This window comes from Chiloscyllium plagiosum, unplaced genomic scaffold, assembly GCF_037043375.1.
Source record: "Chiloscyllium plagiosum isolate Xiang-an unplaced genomic scaffold, Cpla_swu_hap1 HiC_scaffold_46, whole genome shotgun sequence".
Lineage (NCBI taxonomy): Eukaryota > Metazoa > Chordata > Chondrichthyes > Orectolobiformes > Hemiscylliidae > Chiloscyllium > Chiloscyllium plagiosum.
This window is the reverse complement of record NW_028270184.1, coordinates 19,571,767-19,586,461: the sequence shown is the minus strand read 5'-3', so window position 1 is coordinate 19,586,461 and position 14,695 is coordinate 19,571,767. Positions and strand designations below refer to the sequence as shown.

General features: G+C 44.3%; 1 non-coding gene and 1 pseudogene across 2 annotated transcripts; one reads left to right on the top strand and one right to left on the bottom strand.

Moving 5' to 3' along the window:
- Positions 1–2,053: 2,053 nt before the first annotated feature.
- LOC122543968 (uncharacterized) lies at positions 2,054–7,426 on the bottom strand (annotated as a pseudogene). The gene is made up of 2 exons (XR_015754596.1): positions 7,359–7,426; positions 2,054–3,128 (listed from the first exon to the last, which is right to left on the bottom strand). The product of XR_015754596.1 is annotated as an uncharacterized LOC122543968 (transcript).
- A 3,517-nt stretch (positions 7,427–10,943) lies between these two features.
- trnai-uau (transfer RNA isoleucine (anticodon UAU)) lies at positions 10,944–11,039 on the top strand. Its single transcript has 2 exons — positions 10,944–10,981; positions 11,004–11,039. It is a non-coding gene; the product is annotated as a tRNA-Ile (tRNA).
- The last annotated feature ends 3,656 nt before the right edge of the window (positions 11,040–14,695 follow it).

Here is a 14,695-nt window from a genome sequence, read left to right as displayed (position 1 = left end):
TGCCTCTCTATTTATAGGTTTTGGTTCCTTAAGTTGGGTGCTGTCATTTCCAGTTCATTTTTCAAGGGAAGGTAGATCGTGTTGAAATCTGCAGAACCCAAGAACTACAAAGAGCAGAAGAAAAATATCTATACAATGTTTTCAATAAATACAATCTGCTGATACTCCAGAAACAAACCCAAACAAGCAGACGCAGCACAACCAAAATCTATAGCCACATTACCTGACAAAGACATATCAGAAATGACCTCCAGACTACTTAGACCCCTTGGCATCATGGTCGGCCACAAACCTACCAACACACAAACAGCAACTAATGAACATAAAGGATCCATTAGATACCACCAGCAAAACTTAAGTCATTTACACAATACCATGCAAGAACTGTAAAAAGCATTACATCAGACAAACTAGCAGGAAACTTGCCACCAGGATACATGAACAACTGGCCACCAAACGATACAACCCACTATCAGTAGTTTTCACACACAATGAAGGAGACCACCTTGACTGAGACAATACACATCCCAGGACAAGTGAAACAAAGACACACACGAGAATTCTTCGAGACATGGCATTTGAAACAGAACTCCATCAGGAAACTCATCAATTTTGACCCTATCTACCATCCATTGAGAAAAAAAATGAACCAGAAATGACATTACCCACTTTAAGAAGCCAAGAATTATAAATAGAGAAGTGGAACATACCACCAGTGCCTCATCAGAGACTCTCACTGATGAATGTTACCTAAAAACAAACCTTCAAGTTCAGCGAGCTAACTTCCATAGTTATCAATCTCAGCTACAAATCTTCTCAAAAATCATTAGCATTATCAAATCTTTCCAGATGTATGTCAGTTTCTGTCCTATTAAGATGCAACACATCCAACTTGAAAACGTCCAGAATTGGTCCTTCCCATTTGTAAGTTTGTACACTCAATGGCTACTAATTTTTATAGTTCTGGTGTCTAGATCACCACAATATCTAGATCAGCACAGCAGCCTATGGCTTATTCGTGAATAGCCTCACAATGTCAATTAGGCACACAGTCACTACATTATTATCTATACCATTTACCTATGTAAATGGAAAAATTGCTCACAGCTGGGTGGAACAATTCATGCCAATACTTGACATCTTTGTGATGTAGAACTGATCAGAAATGAAATAGAACATAAACGGGAAAATACTTCAGTGTGGTTCAGGCAGCCTGTACAGATATATTAAAACATTAGCACGAACCCTAAACTGGTAACCTGAATTTGTGCCCATATATATCATTAATTCTGTTCTTCATGGATAGAGAGAGTATCTTCGTGGCAATGCCTCCACCAGAGTACACCTGCAAACCAATCAATGCTGACTTCTCATACAGTGTAAACATTGGTTCTGTGTTTAATTTATATTCTTAGAAATTCTCCCGATGTAAGAGAAAAATAAAATCAGCAAAGTATGCATGCTTGCAGCAATACTCAGATGCTGTTTATGAACAACTTTCTGCTGACTAATAACAGTGATTAACAGTTATAACTGGGCTGAGGTTCATTTTCATCAACACAAGCAGACATCGTGAACAGGGCTCAACCTTGGATAAGATTAACAACAAACTCCAAACAGTATCAATACTGATGGTCCAGCATGTTGGATGACAGACTGAATTCCTTCCCTCACATATTTGGTTTAATGACCTCTCCTAAATGTGCATTTACTGATGTACAATATGTTGAGATGATCATGTGACCATAGTCCCACAGAAAGAGCACAAGTGCAAAAGTGGACAGGACATCAATACCGCTGAATGTTTAAAACACTTTCCACAATTTAGGCATTTAAATAATCGATTATTAGTCTGAACTCCCAACAGTTTCAGCAGCCTGGATAACTGAGTAAACCCTCTCTACACTCTCAGCAAGTAAAACCTGTTTACCTAGGTATTCCCTGGTTTCTCAGTGGGATGGATAACTGAGTCAACTGCTTCCCACACTAAGGTCTGGTGAATGGTTTCTCCCTCGTGTGAGTCCGCTGGTGTCTGGTGAGTTCAAATAAACGTTTGAACCGAGACACACAATGGGAGCATCTGAATGGTCTCTCATCACTGTGAACTCGCTGATGAGTGCGAAGGTTCGATGAATCACTGAATCCCTTCCCACACTCAGAGCAGGTAAATGGCCTTTCTGCTGTGTGAATTCGCCGGTGTATCAGCAGACCAGATGACTGAGTGAACCCTTTCCCACACTCAGGGCAGGTAAATGGTCTCTCCTGTGTGTGAGTCCGCTGGTGTCTAGTGAGGTCAGATAAACGACTAAACCTCGTGTCACATAGGGAGCATCTGAATGGTCTCTCATCAGTGTGAACACGTTGATGTGACATCAGGTTGGAAGAATCTCTGAATCCCTTCCCACACTGAGAGCAGGTGAATGGTCTCTCATTTGTATGAACTCGCTGGTGTATCTGCAGGTTGGAAACATTAGTGAATCCCTTCCCACATTCAGAGCAGGTGTATGGTCTCTCCACAGTGTGAACTCGCTGGTGTATCCGCAGGCTGGAAGAATTAGTGAATCCTTTTCCACACTCTGAACAGGTGAACCGACTCTCCCCAGTGTGAACTAACTTGTGTTTCAGCAGATCAGAAGAATTAGTGAAACTCTTCCCACAGACAGAGCAGGTGAATGGCCTCTCCCCAGTGTGAACCCGCTGGTGTATCTGCAGGCCAGACGACTGAGTGAATCCCTTCCCACACTGAGAGCAGGTGAATGGTTTCTCCCCAGTGTGAACTCGTTGGTGTGTATGCAGGTCAGAAGAATTTGTAAACCCCTTCCCACAGTCAGGGCAAGTGAAAGGTCTCTCTCCAGTGTGACTGCGATAATGTGTTTCCAGCTCAGATGGGAATCTGAATCCCTTTCCACAATCCTGACATTTCCAGGGTTTCTCCTTGCTGTGACTCCATTTGTGTCTTGACAGACCAGATGATCGACTGAAGCCTCGCCCACACACACAGGTGTATGGTTTCTCCCCACTGTGAATGGTGTTTTTTGCTTTCATGTTTGAAATTCCTTGGTATTCAGGTTACAATTAATCAAGTGACTCAGATGTGATGTTTGATCCAAATTAATCCTTCTATTAGCCTGTAAAATTGATTTAAAAAGACAAAATGTAATTGAGAGAGAATCCATAAAAACATGCTCGGCCACCCGCCCAAACATTCCCTTTTGTGGCTCCGTGTCAAATGTCGCTTTTTCACATTCCTGTCAATCACCTTGGAAATGGAAGGTGCTGAACAAATACAAGTTAATGTTGTGATTTGGACATACATTACAGTTTCTTCATCACTGCTAGGTGAATAACCTGTAACTTCTCACCTAACAATAGTCTAGGACGAACTTCACTGCATGGAATGCAGCAGTTCAAGAAGCTCAATCATCGTCTTCACCATGGGCAACTGGAGATTGGCAATATTTGCCGGCCTTGTTCATGAAAGGCCTTGGGAGTGGAGTGAGCTGATCTACTCTTTTAGATAGTCAGCACAGGCAAGATGGGCTAAATTATCTTCTGTTGCAATCACTCGATAATTGTAACTCAATTTAAAAAAGGTCTCACGATGGAGGCCAGGGATCAATTTATGTACGTAACACTTACTTCTGTGCTTCCAGCCTCAGTGCTGTAAGAAACACCTGCAACAAAATAATAGCTGGAAATCTGAGTTAAAAAGCAGAGCATGTTGGAAAAACTCAGCAAGTCAGGCTGTATCTACAATGACAGAAAGAAAGTGAATGCATGGAATGAAATCAGGAAATAAAAATGCAGCAGAACTTGATGCTCTTTGTGATCTGAGAAGCAGAAGAGAAGAGGAGTAAAGCTGTGACCGTCACAGGCTCTAGGAATGGGCATTGGTGGAAACTCATTAAGACAAGATTAGCAGGAATTATGGTAAAATAGTAAATAGGGTTATCTAAAATTCATCACTGTCAACCCAGGAGAGACATTCAGAACAGACAAATATCACCTGGGTTTGAGATTGCTGTGCAGAAATACTCTCTTCCTGACCCCCCTATAAATAGAAATTCTCAAACCTACCTCTATCAGTCTAGGAGAGATACCCACAACATTGGGACTTCGTCATAGTCTCCACACATGTGCCCTGCTGTCCTGTAAAAATGGCAGCCATTATCCTTGGCCCTAATGACACTCTCAGGGCCTAGAAACACCAAGAGGCACTGCCCACACACTTACACAAGGAGCATAAGCCTCTAAACAGTCACACTAACATTATATTTCCGAATGCTGCCCCTTCACTGTCCAGATCCGTGACTCACTCCGCACCTGAACATATTAAGGAGAGGATGAGGCAACCATGGCTGAGAAGGGAAGTCAGGGATAGCATTGAAGCAAATGGAAAAGCATACAATGTGGTGAGGGTTAGTGCAAGCCCAAGCATTAAGAAGCCTCTAAAATTCAGCAGAGAATAATCAAAAAGAAGCAATAAGAGGCAATAAAATGAAATACAAAAGTAATCTAGCTCATAACACAAAAGAAGGCTGCAAAAGCTTGTCTACAGAGAAGCAAAAGTAGACATTGGACAGCTGGAGAAGACTGTAACAGGGAGCAAAGAAACAGTGGAAGAACTGAGTAGGTACTCTGCATCAGTTTTAACAATGGAAGATAACAGCACCATACAAACATTGAGAGATATGGGCCAGAGGTGAGTGTAGTGGCCATCACAAAGGAGAAGGTGCTGGGGAGGCTTATAGGTTTGAAGATGGATAAATCACTAAGACTAGATGGACTAAACCCCAGATTTATGAAGGAGATAGTACAGGAATTGGTGGTGATCTTTCAGAAATCACTGGCATCAGGGAGGGTCCCAGATGTTTGGAAAATGGCTAATGCAACACCCCTGTTTAACAAAGGAGGGAGGCAGAGGCAGGATACTCAATTGTTGGGACGTTTTTAGAGCCCCTTATTAAAGATAAGACTGCAGAACTATACGGTAAAATAGAGCAGGGTCAGTATGGTTTTGTGAAAGGGAAGTCATGACTGACAAATCTATTCAATTTCTTTGAGGTAACAAATAAGTTAGACAAAGGAGAGCCAGTGGACTTTGTCTATTTGGATTTCCAGCCAGCCTTTTATAAGATACCTACAGCAGGCTGCTAAATAAGAACATGGTGTTAGTGGCAAGTAGAGGATTGGATGACTGGCAAAGTCAGAAGTTTTTGAGAATGACAGCTGGTCACTCAGACTTCCGCAGGTCTCACTGTTGGGACCACAACTATTCACGGAATACATTAACGATCTGCACAAAGGAACGGAAGGCATTGTTGCTACATTCCAGATGACATAGAAGTAGTTTCATACTCATCATAATAGAAGCAGGAGTAGGCCATTGGCCCGTCGAGCCTGCTCCGCCATTCATTCAGGTCATGGCTGATCTATCTAATGTCTCAGCTCCTCCAACCTGCATTATCTCCATAACCCTTAATTTCCCTACCATGCAAAACCCTTCCAACTGTGTCTTGAATATATTTAATGAAGCTGCCTCTACTGCTTCCTTGGGCAGAGAATTCCATAGATTCACTATTCTCTGCAAAAAGCATTTCCTCCTTATTTCTGTCCAAAAATCTACACCACCTAATCTTGAGGCCATATTCCGCAGCCCACGTCTCACTCACTGGTGGAAACAACTTGCCTACCTCCACCTTATCTATCCCTTTCATAATTTTATATGTTTTTATAAAATCTCCTCTCATTCTTCTAAATTCTAGTGAGTACAGTCCCAGGTGGCTCAACCTCTCCTCATAGGGTAACCTTTCATCTCCAGAAATAGCCTGGCGAACCTCCTATGCACCACTTCCAAAGCCAGGATATCCTTCTTTAAGTAAGGAGACCAGAATTGTGCACCACACTCCAGGTGCGGCTTCACCAACCCCTTGTACAATTGCAGAACTTCCCTGCTCTTAGATTCTAAGCCTCTAGCAATGAAAGCCAATATTTGGTGTGCCTTCCTGATTACCTGTTGCACTTGCAAATCAACGATTCACATATGAGCACTCCTCGGTCCTTCTGCACAACAGTATGCTGCAATCTTTCACCAATACTCTGACCTACTATTTTTACTTTCAAAGTGGAAAACTTGACATTTACCAACCTTGTACCTCATCTGCCAGACACTTGCTCACTCATTAAACCTATCAAAATCTCTCTGCAGACTGCCCACATTCTCCACACAGTTTGCCTTTCCAATCAATTTCATGTCATCAGCAAATTTGGATGATTTTGGGATAGTGTAGGGGGACGAGCTGAGAATAGTTCACAGGTCAGTGCAACATCGAGGGCCGAAGGGCCTGTTCTGCGCTGTATTGTTCTATGTTCTATAGTTCTGAGGGTTAAAGAGATCAAAGGGTATGGTTCTAAAGTAGTAGCAGGCTACTGAGTGGAATGATCAGCCATGATTATACTGAATAGTGAAACAGGATTGAACATCACAAAAAAAACTCCTGTTCCAGTTTTTCATATTTCTATTCTGTTAAAGGTGTGATATAAAAACAAATGTTTGTAACTGACACAGATATCAGCACTATCTTAGATGATGAAAATCCTCTAACTCCTCACCGAACAGCAATCTGGGAGCCACTTTTACTACATGGACTGCAGCAAATCAAGGTGGTGCAGAGTGATTTTTGAAGCTTGTGCTTTGGCTGCTCTGTCTCTTGCTTTCAATCCAGTTCTCAAATTGTTGAATGCTCTCACAAAAGGAAAGAAAAAAATATTTTTAGAAGTTTATTAATACTGGGGACGGGGTGGATTTGGGAAGGGGAGCAGTAATAGAAACAATGGGCTGGGTTTTTTGGTGGAGGATGGGCAACAAACGACCCCACTTTCCAAACCCCCTCCATCTTGTTCACTTGCCTCCCTCCCCTCCCTGCTCCATTCTCTCAGCCTCTTTCAAATTGACCGCCAACCCAGTAACAAAAATGTTCACACGGGGACATTTTCCCATTAATCTCAGCCACTAACACAGAGAGACAGACACACACAAGTGTCTCTCGCCAGCACACTTCACATAGTCCTCACTGAATACAGCAATGATTTAACCCAATAACCTTTGTTTTCAGCTCCATTCATACCAAAGACAGATAATCAAACTGCGAAACGATATACTTAAAAAACAAAACTGAACCAAGAATCGCGGCCGTTAACCGGGGCCTGTTTCAGGGAAGAAACCTGAGGCTCCCTGCGGCACAAATCGCAGCCCTGGCAACCCCATGTTTGGGGCACAGCCCTACACTGATCAACCATGAAACCTTATAAACGGAATATAGCTCCGTCCGCTGCCCTCCCCTTTCACTTTCACTCACCGCCTGTGGACGGGAGAGACCGACATTTTTTTTCCGGCCATCACTCACGGGAGGCATACCCACAATCCACCTGACTATGCGCATGCTCCAACACCTCACCTAACCAATTGACGGCATGACACGATCAGAAGCGAATAAAGGGCGGGACTGGAAGACCTCTGGTCATCCAAGCAATGAGAGAAACTGAGGGACGGTCGGTCTCCCGGATAAATCAGAAAATTTCGTCGGGTCAAACTAACCTATCCGGAATTTCTATGCCTTACCTTTCAATCAGATTTCGCTGGAAACCTTCCTCCAGTTTTAAAAAAAGCAACTGTTAATGTTGCCTCTGCTTCCTTTCACGCAGCTAAGTTATGATCAACGTCGTTTCTCTCCCTTTTATTGCTTCAGATCTAGATTTTGCTCACAGGGCTCTCAATACTTTTGCCAATCCACGTTCATCCTATCGTTTGGATTATCAGCCTCAATACTCCTTACCTCATCAATACAACTCGAGAGACAGATCATCAATTTTCTGTAAGGTAAAAACAATGACTGCAGATGCTGGAAACCAGATTCTGGATCAGTGGTGCTGGAAGAGCACAGCAATTCAGGCAGCATCCGAGGACAGGCAAAATCGACGTTTCGGGCAAAAGCCCTTCATCAGGAATAAAGGCAGAGAGCCTGAAGCGTGGAGAGATAAGCTAGAGGAGGGTGGGGGTGGGGAGAGAGTGGCATAGAGTACAATAGGTCAGTGGGGAAGGAGATGAAGGTGATAGGTCAGGGAGGAGAGGGTGGAGTGGATAGGTGGAAAAGGAGCTGGGCAGGTCGGACAAGTCCGGATAGGTCAGGGGATCGAGTTGCTGGAGGTTAGAAGCTAGGATGAGGTGGGGGAAGGGGAAATGAGGAAACTGTTGAAATCCACATTGATGCCCTGGGGTTGAAGTGGCACATCCACTAATATCATCTATTGTATCCGCTGCTCCCGATGCGGTCTCCTCTACATTGGGGAGACTGGGCGCCTCCTAGCAGAGCGCTTTAGGGAACATCTCCGAGACACCCGCACCAATCAACCAAATCGCCCAGTGGCTCAACATTTCAACTCCCCCTCCCACTCTGCCGAGGATATGGAGGTGCTGGGCCTCCTCCACCGCCGCTCCCTCACCACCAGACGCCTGGAGGAAGAACGCCTCATCTTCCACCTCGGAACACTTCAACCCCAGGGCATCAATGTGGATTTCAACAGTTTCCTCATTTCCCCTTCCCCCACCTCATCCTAGCTTCTAACCTCCAGCAACTCGATCCCCTGACCTGTCCGGACTTGTCCGACCTGCCCAGCTCCTTTTCCACCTATCCACTCCACCCTCTCCTCCCTGACCTATCACCTTCATCTCCTTCCCCACTGACCTATTGTACTCTATGCCACTCTCTCCCCACCCCCACCCTCCTCTAGCTTATCTCTCCACGCTTCAGGCTCTCTGCCTTTATTCCTGATGAAGGGCTTTTGCCCGAAACGTCGATTTTGCCTGTCCTCGGATGCTGCCTGAATTGCTGTGCTCTTCCAGCACCACAGATCCAGAATCTGGTTTCCAGCATCTGCAGTCATTGTTTTTACCTCATCAATTTTCTGTGACAATTCAATTTTAGCTTTCCTGAATGAAACCCACATTTCTTCAAATAGCTCCTCATTTTGTCTACTATGACCATTTCTAGCATGTTTCATAGCACCCAGGTTTAAATGACTGTTCTGTCAGTGCCGAATTAATTGACAAAAAGTTTCACATAGCAAAATAAAAGGGTGTAGCAATGGAGAGGTTAAGACACCATGGGTGGCACAGTGGTTAGCACAGTGGTTCAATTCCCGCCTCAGGCGACTGACTGTGTGGAGTTTGCACATTCTCCCCGTGTCTGCGTGGGTTTCCTCCGGGTGCTCCGGTTTCCTCCCACAGTCCAAAGATGTGCAGGTCAGGTGAATTGGCCATGCTAAATTGCCCGTAGTGTTAGGTAAGGGGTAAATGTAGGGGTATGGGTGGGTTGCGCTTTGGCGGGTTGGTGTGGACTTGATGGGCCGAAGGGCCTGTTTCCAAACTGTAAGTAATCTAATCTAATCTAAATAAGTTGTGACTTGGACATTAGTTATCGTGAATACAAAGTAAGGACAATCAAGTTGTGATGGTGTTGACCTCTATCACACTTTCAGGAACTGCCAGATATGCTGAGTATTTCCAGCATTTTCTGTTTCTACATCAGAAATTTAGTGTTTTGCTTCTGCACTTGTTCTTAGAATTGAAGTGATCAAGAGGTGTGGGAGGAAAGCAGGAACAATCACCTCCTTCAGTCCTGTATGTCCCAGCTCTGCCACTTCTTTTGTAGTTCTTTGAAATGAATCAATGATGTTCTAGTGATTCGTCATCAATTCCTGTCGGAGTTCCAGAGGGAATTCTTCTACTTTTCGAGGCAAGGTTTGAGGGAATCACATCGTTTGAAGCATGATCAAATGAGCATCAGTTTCTCACCCGCAAAACCTGCAAAGTTTGTGCAGAAATCCAACTGTCTCGAAACATAACTTTTCCCTCCCACACTTGCACATTTTCTATTTCGTTTTCAGGTACAGCTTGATAAATTCTGTTTCTCTGTGGGCGACAGGATGATATGGATGAGCTGGGAAAAGACATGGAACTGTTCTGTCAGCCATGACTATATCGAATGGTCAGACAGGGCCGATGGGTTGAATGGCCTCCTCCTGTTCCACTGTGTGTGTGCTGTTTCTAGCAGAGGGTTTTAAACAATAGTATGATGAGGACAATATGAATCCCCACCACGGAATATCGGCTCCGCTCCGCTCCCCCAACTGGAATAGACAACTTGTGTTGCAGCTTTAGGTCAGAGAGTGGAGGATTCTCACACGCTCCTCGAATGCTGCCTGACCTGCTGTGCTTTTCCAGCAGCACACTCACGATTCTCACAGGCCCTCTGTCAGACTGCATGCTCCTTCACACAGGTTTCCACCTGAACACATAGAGCAAGCAACCTTTTGGATGTTGGAGATTTAGGGACAGATTTCCCTTTGCTGGGCTGGAGTTCTGTCCACTGTAAGAAACATGAATTTCTGACATTCTAAATCTTACTCTGGATTTTTGCTACTTCGCAATTTAAACTGAAATTCAGTTTACCCTTGTATGATATTCTTATATTTTCAGTATTTATAAAAATCGTGCTACGTGCTCTTGGATGTAGAAATGGTGAAGATTGTTGACGATGTGTGTCATGTGGTCATGTTTTCTGTAAGACTTTTCCAAAGGAAATTGGTGAAGTGTCAGTGAATCAAATTCTGTGAGAATTGAAGCTGATGGACTGAAAAGCCCTGTGACAGCGGCGATGTAACATTTGTCTGTAATCAAAGCAGGAATCCACAGACAATTATTTTTCAAGAAAGTCTATTTTAAACAACATCTTCTCTGTCCCTTACCTGAACTTGATGCTCCATACAGGGTACTGAGTGGTTCATTATCAGTATTACCTCCTTTGCGAGAGATGTCATTTCAAAACCACAGCAAAAATAGAGTTATTGGATTGAAAGGCCCAATGGTAAGGCTATGGCTTGTAGCTCCAGTGGCGCAATCGGTCAGCGCGTGGTACTTATATGACCGTATCGAAGTGCGTGAAATGCCGAGGTTGTGAGTTCGATCCTCACCTGGAGCAGTTTTTACTGACAGTAACCAGGCATTGTTGGGACATCATCCTGAGGACATCATCCAGTTGCAAAACCATGTTCAGGAAACCAGCATTTATTCTAAAAGTCCAGCTTCTGGTTTTGTCCAGTGTTCTGTCCTCGGGAAATACCTAAATTATTAACCGAGCAGCCACAAATGTTTCCCCAGGTGACTATCAATCTGTGGATAGAGAAACAGAGGTGAAGAGAGCTGGGTTAATTTCTGAGATAGGCTGTTTGGCTCATTTCATATTATAGGCTGTTTAGCTCATTCCATTTGCTGCAAACGCGCGCAGGTCATTAAACCAATCGGAAAAGACTCCGATTTGTCTCATTGGGTAGTTTGAACTCTGTCGGAAAATCTGATATCGACATGATCAAGACTTTTTGAAGTGCAGCTGTGAAGGACAGAGGGTTCAAACGGGAATAAGGATGAGTCTTATCGCTGGATTTCTTGGACAGAGATGAGTGCCTATTAAGTTGACTCAGTCTCCTTGTCGGTGATTGCGGCGAAATGTTCAAGGCGAAAGGTGACAATATCAATGGTGTTACATCGACAGGTCAATTCCTACTCACTGTGGTATAAATTTCATTTAAAGAGATGTGAGTGTCGCCATCGTCTTACAGTCCTTATGGTAAGCACAGACATTGCGAGAATTAATCTCACGCTATTGGTATCATTTTATTTCGTAAACCAGTCATAAAGCGGACTGAGCTTACAGGCTTCCCTTTAATGCAGAGCTAATATAAACAGCTCAGTTCTTTCGCATTAATAGTCAGGGGGCTCAGGATTATACCCGCTCCATGTGCTTCACGTCCACAAGTTTCTCCGACAAAAGGCAGCTTTAGGTGTAACATAAGCCACTTCTCTAGACAATGAGAACCGCTGCAATGAGCTGGGATATGAAATGGAAATTGAGCTGAAATAGTCCCACGCGCTGCTCATGTGTAACTTCCAATTTCACAAAACCCAGCGACACAATCCCTGCGGATTCTGGGAATCTGACAGGACAGCGTCGGGCATACATTCCTCACCAAAAACAACTGACTCACGGCAAACACTTAACACTTTCACGTCTCATCTCTTTCGGCTTCTGTCCCAGTCTCACCTCCAGCTCCCTCTGACCATCCAGCACCGAGGTCAATGAGCTGCTTCATACAAATACAGACAGATCGTGAAGTCAATCTTTGCCTGTAAAACAGGGCCAGGGAATGTCAGATACAAGGTCATGAGAAGCGTTGGGCTTGCACACGGCTGGCTAAGGAGGCACCAGGATCTCATCTTCCTGATTCTCTCACAGGAGTATTTCAGGAAAGTACACAATGCCGATTAGCACCAATCCCAATGTCAGACAGACAGATCAAAGGCGAATCGGTTCAGCCCCAGCCCCTTCCTGGGTCGGGTATATTTTGGAAACATTGTCCAGTCACTTCACAAACTGAAGCAGATGTGAGGACTGCAGATGCTGGAGATTAATGTCGAGAGTGTGCTGCTGGAAAAGCACAGTAGGTCAGGCAGCATCTGAGGAGCCTGTGAGAATCCTGCACTATCTAACCTAAGGCTGCAAAAGGAGTTGTCTGTTCTGAAGATGAGAGCGGAACGGCACGATAGCACAGTGGTTAGCACTACTACCTCATAACGCTAGAGACCCGGGTTCAGTTTCCGCCTCAGGCAACTGTCTGTGTGGAGTTTGCATATTCCCCCCGTGGGTTTCTTCCAACATTCCAAAAATTTAAGCGAATTGGCCATGCTAAGTTGCCCATAGTGGTATGGGTGGGTTGCTCTTCGGAGGGTCGGTGCTGACTCTTTGGGCCGAAGGGCCTCTTTTCACACTATAAGTAATCTAATCTAAAGAGGAGGCCCATGAATTCCTTGGTGGAGATTTACATTATCCTCATCATGTTTTTGTTTAAAACTGACTGCTATATGCTGCCCGACCTGCTGTGCTTTTCCAGCATCACACTCTCCACTTCACAAACTGAGCTCACCACAGCTGGTCATAGAGGTCGCCAGCACAGAAAGTGCCATTCGGCCTATCAAGTCTGCACCTGTCGAAGACAAAAACCCGACTGTTCAGGCCTCATTTCCCAACATTTGGCTCATAGCCTCAAACGAAGTTGGCGATGCAAGTGTGCATCTCAATAATTCTCAACTGCTCAGGGGCTATCTGCTTGTTCCACCATTACAGGCTTTGGGTTTCAGATTCCCACCATTCCCAATCTGGCTGCATTGTTTTTTTCCTTCATCCTGTGATTTGAACATTTATTAATTCAGGGGGCAATCTCCCTTTCTACTTTACGACATTTCTCAATAGCAGTCGGTAGTATTCCAGCCTGTGCAGGCAAACCCCAATGGATTTCAAGTCCATCCCCTTAACCACTTCGCCATGACTACGCAACTGCACTGACCACCACTTCCCAGGTCTCTCTCTGTGTGTGGAGGTGAGGAAGTATGAATTATTGTTGGGTTTGTTTGAATCCAATCACTTCACATCTTTTGAAATGGTTAAATGTCAGTACATGGCGGGTTTGGATATTCCGTCCCAATAGCTGAAATGGACATTCATTTAAAAACACAAACAGAAAATGCGGGAGAAACTTCGCAGTTCTGGCAGCATCTGTGAAGAGAGAGTCAGAGAAAATGTTTCAGAACTTTATCAGAACTCTGTTTTCTCCCATAGGTTCAGCCAAACCTGCTGAGTTTCTCCAGCAGTTTCTGTTTTGTTTCAGATTCCCTGCTTCCGCAATTCTTTACGTTAACCATTAAAGAAATATAGAAACCCCTTTGTGGTTCCTCACTGGATAAGATTTAATGAAACATTTTCTAAACCCATTAAAACCCGGAGTTGTGCAGAAACCCCTGGGTGGTTTTAAACCACCAAACTCCCCGTCGGCAGCCAAATGCACCGTCCATTTAGCCACAGAGCCTGGTCAGCTGGGGTTCTGCATAATCCCCTAAAGCAAGCTGTAAGTAATTTCAAGCTTCAGCCTGCCTCTCCCGGAATGACAACTGTCCTCTATCAAGTTTACTTTTCCATAATAATGCCTGGGACATCTGTTGTGGAGACATGGGAACAGTCTGATCCCACCCTCTGCAGACACATTCATATCAACCCAGTACCAGCTCTCCGACAATTATGGCCATCTCCCCTTGAGCTTTTCAGTGTCTTGTTTGTTCCTGAATTTTCTCATTGTCCCAGCGCCGAGATGAGGTTTAAATTGCTGATGTGCAGAACGAGAATACTTTCAATGTCTCTGATCAGTTCATGTCCCAGAACATCACAGTCAATGTCAATTAAAAAAAGGGGAAGATGTCGAGACTGTCTCTGTTCAGTCGGACAGTTCACCCTTCCTTCTCTTCTGATTTTGCTTACCAAAGATTTTCTGAAGATTCACAAAGCTGGGTTTTCTGGATTGCTTGCTGAACATTTTTCCAACTGCCAACTCACAATATTTTCCCCAAAGTCTCTTCACAATTGTCCGCTTGCACCATCTCCAGTGATGAGGAAATCCCGTTTTGTGGAGAGAGTCCCGAGATGGGGAATGTGCTCTTTTGTGCAAAGAAGGTTAACCAGAGATTTCCTGGGGTTGTTTATAATGATGTGGGAGGGAGCTGTTTGAATGGGCGGGTTGATGAGCACGAGAA